The 11,576-nt window shown below is 38.1% G+C and overlaps 1 pseudogene; it reads right to left on the minus strand.

Moving 5' to 3' along the window:
* Window positions 1–1,637: 1,637 nt before the first annotated feature.
* Window positions 1,638–2,934, minus strand: LOC141578086 (THO complex subunit 6 pseudogene; annotated as a pseudogene).
* Window positions 2,935–11,576: the final 8,642 nt, after the last annotated feature.

The raw sequence follows: 11,576 nt of genomic DNA on the forward strand, positions 1-11,576 counted from the left end.
AGAACGAAATGAATGAGCCCACCTTGTCTATATTTTATGCCTATCTTTTTTTTTTATCAGGGAAACCCTAGCATTTTGCGGTTTTACTTCCCCAAGTAACAAGTATTTGCTCTGGGTTCTTCCAGTTTCTCTATTGTAGCTTCATGAGCACAACCCAAGGCTATTGTTTTTGCTTTTGTTTTTTTTAATCACCTGAATTTGACTGAAAACTGACAAAAATGGGGTGAGGGGAGGGGAAAGAAACTGGTTAGACGTACAAAACCCATGTGGGGCCAATTCAGTTGAAAGGTTTCCTTCTACTTAACACGGGTCTCATGTAAGATTTGAGGAATTTGTATTTCAGGGAGGATACAGGTTCCAGAAATGATTTAGAATTCTTATTTTCTATTGCCAAAGTGGCTGAGATTCTCTCTTAGTTATGAATGAGCTTGTTGGAGGCTCGTCCCGCTCAGCAGCACCGGCTCCTGTGTGTGTCTAGTGGGGCAGGGAGAGACTGTGAACTAACTATACTCCATAAACCTGTGGGCAAAGTCTTTGCTAATATTCTTGCTACTAATATGATGTATAGATAATATTCATAAAATTGCTTTTACAAATAGAAAACCCAAGTGAAATGTGACATTTACAGAAATAGATTAATGGATACATCTACACAGATTAACTGGAACAGCTGTTTTGATTAAAGAGACCTGTCAGTTCAGCACAACTGCTTGAATGACTTTTTCAATTTGATTTAATTTGATCTGATCTAAGTAGTGTATAATACCAAGGTAAAAAATGTACCCCATTTCTCAAAATTAGAAGCATGGACTTTAACGTTGGAGGGAAACCTGAAGGTTACCTAACCCCACCTCCCAATCAGCACAGGAACATTTTTTTCTGTAAATTCTATTCCTTTCAGTTCGCCTCAGCATGATTACATGCAGCAAAGGAGAACCTGCTGGTAGGCGGGCAGACAGTTTCATCCTAATGCAGTTATGAATACTAGGACTTTTTCTTTTGCATCCAGTTGTAGCTTCTATTCCTTTCCCTTTGGAAAGGATGTCTTTCTCTCTTCTACACAAATGCCTTCAATTTCTTAGTATGGAAGTAATCCTAGACAACTTACTTTCCTGAGCACCAGAGTCCTCATCTGAAAAAAGGAACCAGTAGTATTATTTCCTAGGGTTTTTGCAGGAGTTAGAGCAGACAACTTACTTAAAGTGTCTCCAGCACACAGAAAGCACTGCTTTGTCAGTGGTGCAATCAGAATAGTATCGTTACTGTTGTGCTGTTATTTTACCTCCCTAACATCTCTGTTTGCCCAGCTATGCATTCCTTGCTTCTTTATTTGTTCTTAATAGACTTCGATCTATTTTACCTTAAATTATAGAGCTGAACACAGTACCACCCATGGTCCTTACAATGTAAAACACCATGCGACTGTTTCACTTATTGGTCTGGACATTTTACTTTTCTTTCAACATAAATATTACCCATTCTTAGTGTCTTTATCACACCATTGGATCATACTATCCCAAATAATTCCCTAGGTTCTTTTCTTCCTTTCTTTGAAAAGCCCGAAATTTTATTTGTATAAAAAAAAAAGAAGAAAAAATGCTCCAAACCAGAGATGGAGGTGGGGGTGTCGCTGGAGGTCAGAAGGACAGGGAGAAAGCTTGGTAGCCTACGTTGGTGAAGACATCCACCCTGCAGCTGTTGCCTGAGGCTGTCAGGACCTTGCACTCAGGCTGATGCTTGCTGGCTGAGGCTGAGTCTTAGCAGCCTGGGGAGGAGCCAGGCACCTGGGCCTTGAGCTCCTCACTTAGCTGCCACTGGCTGACGTAGTGACCCTGGCCGCTGATAGAATCAGGTCCTGGTAGAAGGTGACGTGCTTCTGTGGTGCCATCATAGGGAAGATGGTGGTGGGTGTGGAGGATCCGAGGTGCCAGAGGGTGAGCGCTGGGCCACCTTCACCGACCATCCAGTCTGAGTCAGTTGTCAAACATCCGATCCAGCGCCCACTGTGGGGCCTCGAGCACTCCTCGTGCTTGTAGACCTCGGTAGTCTGGACCTCCTTGGCCTGGCGGAGGTCCAAAGCCGCACAAGCCCCATCCTCGTCACCTGACAGCACCTCGGGGCTCCGCTCCCGCAGTGCCAGGCAGTGGATGTAGTCCGTGTGGATGTAGTCGCCTGAAGGTCCCCATCTCAAGGTCCATCAAATGCAGCTGACAGTCTCCCCCAGCCAGGAAGAGGGATTTCTCCTTGGGGAGGAGAAGCAAAGCACTGACCTCAGGTACTTCCAGGCTGGTCCTGTGTGGGCGCTGACATAAGGAGCAACAGCTCCTTACAGCCCTTCTTGAGGATCCCTGCCCAAAGCCAGGCCTTCGCCTCCCTATCCCCAGCACCGAGCAGATGTCCATCAGGGCAGACCATGCTGTAGACAGGCCCAACATGGGCTTGGAAGGTCCCCACGGGCTTCTTACTTTCCTCTCTGGCCTCGGAGCTCAAAGCAGCAGACAAGCTAAAAACTGCTATCTGCCCTTAATTGTTGCCAGCTGCCAGGAACAGGGTGAGACTCTGGGAGAAAATGGTCCTATGCAGCCAGGGCAGAGCCGTAAATGCTTCGGCCTGAGCTGGAGGCCCCGCGTGCGGCACAGCTCGCTCCACCTCCAGAACTAAAAGTCCCAGAGCGCCCGCGCACCAGGCAGCCCCACGGGTCTGCCAGCGCCGAAGGGCGTCTCCCCTTAGCCGCGCCCCGCCTCCCAGCACCGCCGCCGCGCACCCCTCGCCCCAGGAGCGGAGGAGCCCGCCAAGAGGAACCCAACACTAGGCGGCTCCCACCGCGGCCGCGCTGCCCCGGACCCCGACCCCCACCCCCACCCCACTGGGCGGAGCCGCCTTCCAGCCGCCTGCCGTCCGTCTTCCGTGCCCGCGCTCCGGGGGGTTCTTCATGTGAACAATTTTACACCTGTCTTTTCTCATATATCCTTTTGGTTTCATTTTAAGCTAAAAGTAAGACTTTTAATTTATCTGCATTAAATTGTATTTTTCTGAGTGGGCTTTTTGTTTTAGCCTGTTTAGAACTTTAAAGAATCTTTAACCTGTTATCCAACAAATTATATTTTAATCATAACTTTAGGTCATCTGCACATTTGACAAGTCCCTTTTCTAAATCTTCAGTCACACCATGATTGTTGACTAGGACGTAGATGAGAATTAGCATTTCAACATTGTATTTATAATCCATCAGAGGAAATGAAGCCCTAACATACGGCGACAATGGTGGGGCTCCAGGGCAAGGGATTGAATTCAGGTATGATTCCTCCATTATAACCTTTAACAACCAGTATTCAGGTAAATTCCTAAATCCTTTGATTTGCCTTGATTTTAGAAATTACTCTCAAATGTTTTCTCATTCTTACCTACAGAAAATGTATGCAACACATCAGGCCTTGCAGGTTTAGGGTTGTAGCTGAGAGGAGCAATAGAAGACACTAACATTTAGTAACATCAAACCCTATATTTAGAAGGAAAACCAAAGAGATTATTATTTTCAGGCATAGAATCCAGCCTGTCAGTCTCCATGGAGCTGGTTGACAGACTCCTAGAGGCATATCACTTTAAAAAAGGAATTAATAAACTTAAAAAAAGGAATTAACATTCTCTAGTGACAGTGACACTTTTGAGATGCAAAGGGTGGTCTGTTAATAATTTCACCAAGTCTAGGCATAAACAAGACTTCAAGGGAAATCCTCATTTTCATGACTTATATTTTATGCTCAGTAAAATGGATATTTAAGTAATTGAATTGCACTTTAGAATTGAGTGGAGATTTAGAAGTCACTTTGTTCACCTTTTCTCTGCATGCAAAAAACATCTGACTCAGTCCAACCTCTCACAGCCCATGTTACAACACCCCTGAATTGATGAATTTTCAGTCTCCTCGAATGAATGCTTTCAATGCTAAGCATGGTGGCACTATCTGGAGGGGTAGTGAAAGGGCTTCCAGAGGGTTTAGCAGTTTTACGTATTACAGTTCTCCTAGATAGAAGTCCTTCCTGGAACTTGTTCTTGGTAATTCACCTTCTAGCAATTTGTAAGTTAAATTGGTGTCCACTTGGTAGTGTCCCAGCTATTTGAAGACAGTTATCACATGGGCAGAGTTAAATGAGTGATATGATGGCATGAATACCACAATGTACATTTCCCCTCCTCAGTCAATGTGTATTGAAGTGAAGTGTTTAGTCACTTGCTTATCTTTTGGTGAAATTCTCTTATACTCTTAAAATATTTCATGTTGAAATATTTGACCGTGCCACACTTCCTTCAACAACTTGTCTTAATTCTTTAATATGAGATCAAATATTAACTTTTCTGGGAAACTTGCTTGAACTCTACACTGTTTTGCGTCCTCTTTTATTTACTGTTCTTGCTCCCCATGCACTGTGTCTTCTCCTTCTCCTTCTTCTCCTTATGCACTGTGTCTTCTCCTTCTTCTCCTTCTTCTCCTTCTTCTTCTTCTTCTTTTGTTCTTTTATTGGGGGTAATTAGGTTCATTTATTTACTAATGGATGTGCTGAGGATTGAACACAGGACCTTGTGTACACTAAGCAGTCACTCTACCACCGAGCCATACCCTCCCCACTGCGTCTTCTCATCCTCATTATCACACTTATCACACTTTTCACACTGTGTTTGTTTTCCTTTCCGACTCTCCTGATTATACTAGCATTTACTGAGTGCTTACTATGTTCCAATTTCTGCCCACAAGATTTAACTGATTAACTCAGTTGATCCTCAGAACAAACTTATAAGAGTACAACTATTATCATTCCAGTTTCAAAGGAGAGGAAACTAGAGCACCACTAGTTAAGGAAATTGTCCCAAAATCATAAAGTCCTAAGTCCTAGAGTGTCTGATCTAAGATGTTGGGCTCCTAACCGTTACCCTATGCTGCTTCTCTGGAGCTGCTCTTAGAAGGCAGAGCAGGCTTTGATCTTTGTGTTATCAATATCTAGTACCCTGCCTAGAACGTGGTAGGGACTTGAAAAATAGTGTTGAATAAATGAGTGGATACATGTTTTCTACTTATTTTAAGTATTTTGAGTGATAGAAAACAAAAATCATCAAGATTTTAAGAGTATAAAGGACTTTAAAAACTTATTCAAGCTCTTGTTTTGTATCTGGAAAGATTATGATGCATAGAGCTAAGTTCTATGCATAAGATCACTTTCATAGTTTAGCTAACATATTTTTAACTTTCTACCATATGTCAGAAACTGTCTCAAATGCCTTACATGTACTATCCTGTCTGATCCTCATCTGAGTGGATATTCTTATTATCTCCATTTTAGAGATGAGGAAACTGAGGCATAAAGAGATTGTCCAGTGTCTCACAGTTGTTAACTGGCAGAGCAAGGAAAAGAATCCAGGCTGGCTGGCTTCAGGATTCATGCTCTTACCCATCACACTGAATTGGCTCTCACATATCTAATCATTGCCAGACCTAGCCCCAAGTGAATGCTAATTCCCAGAGTTTTTCCATGTCTTATCCACATATTTCAAGAAATACACTTACTTTAACTTAATGTCAATATTTACATTGTGTAAATTTTATAATGCACTTAATATGTTTTATTTTATTTGCACTTTTAAGTCTCTTGGTCTTTAGAACATATTTTACAGATCTACAAATATGATTGAGAGAAGTGCTTATGTAGTTTTTAAAGCAATCCTTTAATTTATCCTAGAGAACTTTCAATTTTTTTATAAAGGTCATCTATGAGTACCCAAAAATTGTCAGCAACTGTACATAGAAGTTGAAATATATGTATGAGTCTATCTGTTTGTGTGCATGCATGTGTGTGTGTGTACACATATAGGTATTTGAATTTTAAAATGCAGGGAAGATTGGGACCCATCTTAGGAGACTTCTAAATATAGCTTAATTTTAATGTTTATTTTTCAGCACTCAGAATATGAAATTCTTCTTCTATATTGGAGTTTTATTTTGGGAGGAGGATTAATTGGTTAGTTGGTTGTGTTATGCTTGCAGTTAGTTTACAGATTATAAAAAATGAAAGTTTCTTTAAAAGTTTTTTTCATTTTACTGGGGTTGTATTAAACGTATAATTGAACTGCAGCAATAAATCATTGTTGTGTGTCCTGGCTTGTGATTCATAAGTCTTGTAACTACTACATGAAACTGCAAACCCAAGAGTCACATTTTATTCCTTTATCTGTGGAACCTCAGGTGTGATATTCTGATGACATCTGTGAGTTGGGCCATGTGAGTCAGCAGCTTCAGCTAGAAAGATCTTATGCATTTAACCCCTCGATTTCTAAAGTCCCCTTTTCTATCTGCTCTCAAGACTCCATCTGTGAATATATATTTTTATGCTGACACTATGACCCAGTATGTTTTTGTGTGGCTGAACCAAATTTTGTGGTAAAAGTGGGCTCTTCCAAAGGAGGCTTAAGTTGTGTTCACATTACATAGAGTTAATCTGTGCTGTTTGAGAGATGGTAATTGAGAAGTTGTAATGGAATCAATTTCAGTTTTGACTTTCAGTTTTTGACCTTTCTTTCTTCACATTGTTATTACCAAGGTCATTGTCATTGTCATTACACTCTAAAAGCATGTACTTATTTTTCAATTAAACAATAAAGTGCTGATAGTTTATTTAACCCCCAAGAAACTGGAATTAAATATAATCTGCACTATGTCCTCGTGAAGGTTTGCAGTTCAAAGCAAATTTCTCATATGGTCATTATACAGTTAATGAATAAAACTTTGACAACATTAGCATTCTTGACAAGCAATTTGTTTATTAAACTGGCACTTCTTATACTTGTTTGCTATGTTCTTCAATAGAAAAATGAATATTAATACATCTATTGGATTATTTTGAAAATAGGATGGTATCTAGAACATAAAGCACCATATATCACCAATGTACATGTATGTATGTATGTATTCATGTATTTATTTATGAAAATAGAACCATCAACCAGCAAAATATAAGTAGCACCCAGAATTTATTGACTGCTTACAGCATACTTTGGCAACAACATTTATCTCATTTCAATGCAGGTTAAAAGTGATTGAATTTTGAAGAGTAGGCTTGGTAACATTAAACTCATTAACAGTGGGGTTGTTCAAAGATTTTTTTTTAATGTATTATATTGACTCTGAGACACCAGTGATTGTAAGCAGCATCATTATTTTAGGGAAAATAATAGTGAATACTGACAATTCAACTATGGCACTATAATTTCTTATCACTTTGATTGTAAGATGTACCCTGACTGGGAGAAGTTAAAATGTGATAGCACTGTATCTCAGGCTGACCCGCAGCTATAATTCAGAGATGAAGAAACAGTTCCTTTGTGTAAGTATCTACGGTGAATACTGAGAAGCGGCCTGTGGCCTAGGGTTATGATATTATGGTGCCTTCCTCTAAAATTTAATTCAGGTTTGTCCTAGTGTAATTACTCATGAGTTTCTCAGAGTTTCCCACTGAAATGCTCTTGAACAGAGAGAAGGAAAATGAAACCCCAAGAGTTTGGAGGTATAGTCTGAAATGATCTAACCCTACACAAAATTTATAAATATTAATAAGATAGTAAGAAATGTGCTAAAATATAAATTTTTAATAGATAATAGTGTTTTTATTTAAACATTTAAAAATAAAATTAATTTTCAAATAGATGTTCCGTATTTTTCCTGAGGCTTTGTATGCCCTAGGCTTAATTCAGTATGCCTCTGAAATTCAAGTACCCTTGGAGACTCGGGCAGCCAGAGACAAAATATAGACTTAACAACAGACCTCCATGATTTTTGATTACCCAAAAAAACTGACAAAAGGACAAAAATAAATTACTTATTCTCATTAAAGAGAATTAACAAATTTTCTATGCTGGACTCCATCCAGGCAGTGCCTTCCTGTGAAGAGTTAAATCTATTAGGATTTAACTGAAAATTATATCTAAGTGAGAGAAAACTGGAATTGCCTTGCTTGATCATAAAAATCTCCTATAATTGAATTGCACGTTAGTTTTCCTCCCTACTCCTGTGCGCATCAATCAGGAAGCAAGCTGACTAGCACAGAATGCCTTCTACATATCTTTTATGTGTGTGTTGCAGAAATATTTTGTAGAAAGCCTTTCTTCTCTAGCAAGGATTTAAATTAATACTAGGTAAAACCAGTGGCATAGTTACATCAAGATCTACAGTTGTTCATTTCTCCAGCAGTGCCCACTCATGCATACACATGTTTATATTATAATTCACTGGTTCAGTCTATTTTATGAGATATTATCCTATTTCATCTTTAGTTTTATTCACAACATCCAAACAAGCAGGGAGTAGCCTTTTATTTTTTAATGCGTCCAGAGACATATCTGTTCTTATATCTCCTGCTTGGACTTTCCCACCCCTGATCCCACCTGCAAAGTGATCCCCACTCCTCAACCATCCCCCCAGAAAAGAAAGATTTGGGAACCTCTGCTTGCTGTAGAGTATGCTTCTGAATCACTGTACTGTACATCAGAAACTAATACAACATTGTAAATCAACTACTTCAATTAAAAAAAAAATTAAAATAAGCCCTTTAAAAGGCACCACAATTTGGAATTGTTGAACAATTCTACTCAGAGGATCACTGGAGTGTTTCACGAAACTCATACTGTGAGAGGCTCAGATGTGTCCTTGTCCCCTGAATGGATGCATAACACGGAGAAGTGAATGCTCAGAGCAAAGCAGTGAAATTATGGTGATGCTTTCTGCATGTTTCATAGGGCAGGTCAGATCTGCTGAAAGTCACTTGGAGTCCATGAAATTTATGACAGAAGTTTTTAGCACTTAGTGATCAAACAGTCCTTTGTTCTCGTTTCCTTTATTTCTAAAGCAAAGGGCAGAAAACTGAAAATGAATTTTAGAGTAAGTTTGCACTTTCATTTCTCTGTACTGTGTATTTGATGTATCTTTGGGTCTCGCCTTTTTGTTTTTTTTCTACAATGGCATTCTGGAAAGCATGTTTCAGAAGGTGTTAGACAATATACCAGAACTAACTTATTTTATGCAAACTGGGTTGATCGAACAACCAAGTAGCCTAAAGCTTGTGTTGGTTAATGAGAAGTCAAAGTGATCATCTTTGAATTATGAACACTGGAGCTGTTTTAAACATTGGTAGTAGGGCACAGTGGGTCAGTGGGTTTTCTTATTCAGGCCCAGTTCCCACAGACTGTGGGTTGAATTCTAATCAACTTTTCATTTTGTTCTACTGTCTGAAAATGTTTTATGTTAATTAAAATGTTTCATACTGTATTTCCCTGTAGTGCTGGGCACATGGACAGGTTTGTTCTTTGAATGTGAAATGAAGCCAAAAATTACTTCATGGAAACATTTTTAAAAAGAGTTCAAAAAACCAGGATGCAGAAGTGTATATACCTAGAGCTCTTAGAATAAATACTAATAATAAATGTTTAGAATAAATGCTCTGAGCATTCAAAAAAATAGAAACTTGGTCAACAGAGGGCAAACTATCTTGGAGGTATGAACACTAGCTTGAAGTTTGACTATCTTGGGTTTGAACTTGCTAACAATGATTTTCTGCTATTTACTTAAACTTTTTGGGCCTTAATGTTATCATATGTCATATGTAAAGGTAGGAAAATATAATTATTTGATAGGGTTATTGGGAGGATTAAATGAGACAAATAAGCAAATAAAATGATATAAAAGTAAATAACATGCAAGTAAAAAGCAAATAGCATGATATTTGATCTCCTGGACCCATGTTCAATGTGTTCAATGTTTATTTAATGAGAGGGCAGAGAAACTGAAATTTTATTAAAAAAAATTCACCTTCTTTTTTCATATTTATAACAAGAGATATATTGCTGCACCAAACGTAATATAACATTTTGATGCATTTGAATTTTTCTTTTAATACTTTCTCACTCCTTAAAGACAGTTAGTGATTTTCCCTCACCAGAATAAATATGACCTAGTAGATAAAGTTGCAAAGTCTTGTTCAAAAGACTTTAAAATTATTTTTGTTTTATTTTAGAAAATATTTTATTATTTGTGACACTTTTACTTTTTAATTAGAAGTATTTCCAAGGAACTCAGACTTTCTTTTGACATGGACAATCCTAAGAACTTTTGATGAATTTAAGTGTATTAAAATCACAGAGCAAATTTACAAGTCAGATTTTCCATTAGCAGTTTTTCTGCAATACGCTGAAATAGACAAATGGCAGTTACTGGAATTGCAAAGATAAATAAACTCATTGTTTATTCTTGTATACATCCTCAATGTTAGAATTTCACCATAAAATACTCAAGTCTCAAGGACTAGTTAGCAGACCACTGTAGTTAATGTTGAACATCTGTCGCATCTTGTTTATCAGCACATACTGGAATTTTAGCTATACATGGGAAAGAACTGTACTAATCCCAACTTGGCCTTCACTTGCAGAAATTTGAAAGTAATTATTAGATGCAACAGAAATCAGACATTCTTCTATTTTATTTTTGGTTTCACATTCAGTGTGAACATAACTTTCTGTAAAAAATAGCTTTTATAGATAAAGAAGGAGCTGAAATAGATTTACTTACTAAGTCACTTCCATCTGTAGTAATTGTCCTAAAAAATTCCCTTAGGAATTTTTTCCTCTCTTTGGGGTGTGTGTGTGTTTGTGTGTGTGTGTGTGTGTGTGTGTGTGTGTGTGTGTGTGTAATTTCCTAAATCATAAACTTCTTGGGAGACTTAGTGGCTTAGTGAATGACTTAAACTTCAGACAATGATGTAGTTTACTTTCTTCTGGTAAAGAGCCTTATCCACATATTAAGACTTTCGGTTGACTAAGACTGTGAGACATAAACAACTCTGCTGGCTGGTCTGAGGTTTATCGGTAGGTATGGCAGTTATACTTTGCAGCTTACCTCTTGGAAGAGAGATTGGGGTTGGTAAAAATCTATTTATTATTTTAAATTTTGTTTACTGTTGCTTACTTGGGGTGATTAGGCTCAAATTTCATCTTAGCAACCAGGAGGCAGTCTCATGTGGAAATCTGCGCTAACTGATAAACATATTACAGTGTACTCCAGTGATGCTTAATTCCCCTTACAAATGGCAGCTTAGTTAGTTGGCTGACTGAGTACCCCATTAGCATAACTTTGTTGACTTTTACTATTATAGAGTAATTGTCATTATGGTCATTATCATTATTTCCAAATAAGGGTAAGACACATAAGCGTGACAGTTCTTCTGCCAACTCTATTTTAGATTTTTGAAAGCACCTTACTCAGGGATTTCAGACTTGTGAATAAAACTCTGTGCAATAACACATATGTAATATTGTAAAATAATCTAATATAGAATATGTGTGATAAATATTGACTAGACTTTTTTATTACCTGTGACACTAGTAAAGTTATGATATCAACCATATAAGTGGATTCATAAAAATAAAATATTATATGGTACAAATCTATTATATTGAGGAATAATTATAATTTGGGGCTTACCTCCCATTGGCTACAAAGTGAAGTCATTTTCATCACAAAAATATTGCTTTATTAAATG

Source organism: Camelus bactrianus, chromosome 7 (genome assembly GCF_048773025.1).
Source record: "Camelus bactrianus isolate YW-2024 breed Bactrian camel chromosome 7, ASM4877302v1, whole genome shotgun sequence".
In the NCBI taxonomy this organism is placed as follows: Eukaryota; Metazoa; Chordata; class Mammalia; order Artiodactyla; family Camelidae; genus Camelus; species Camelus bactrianus.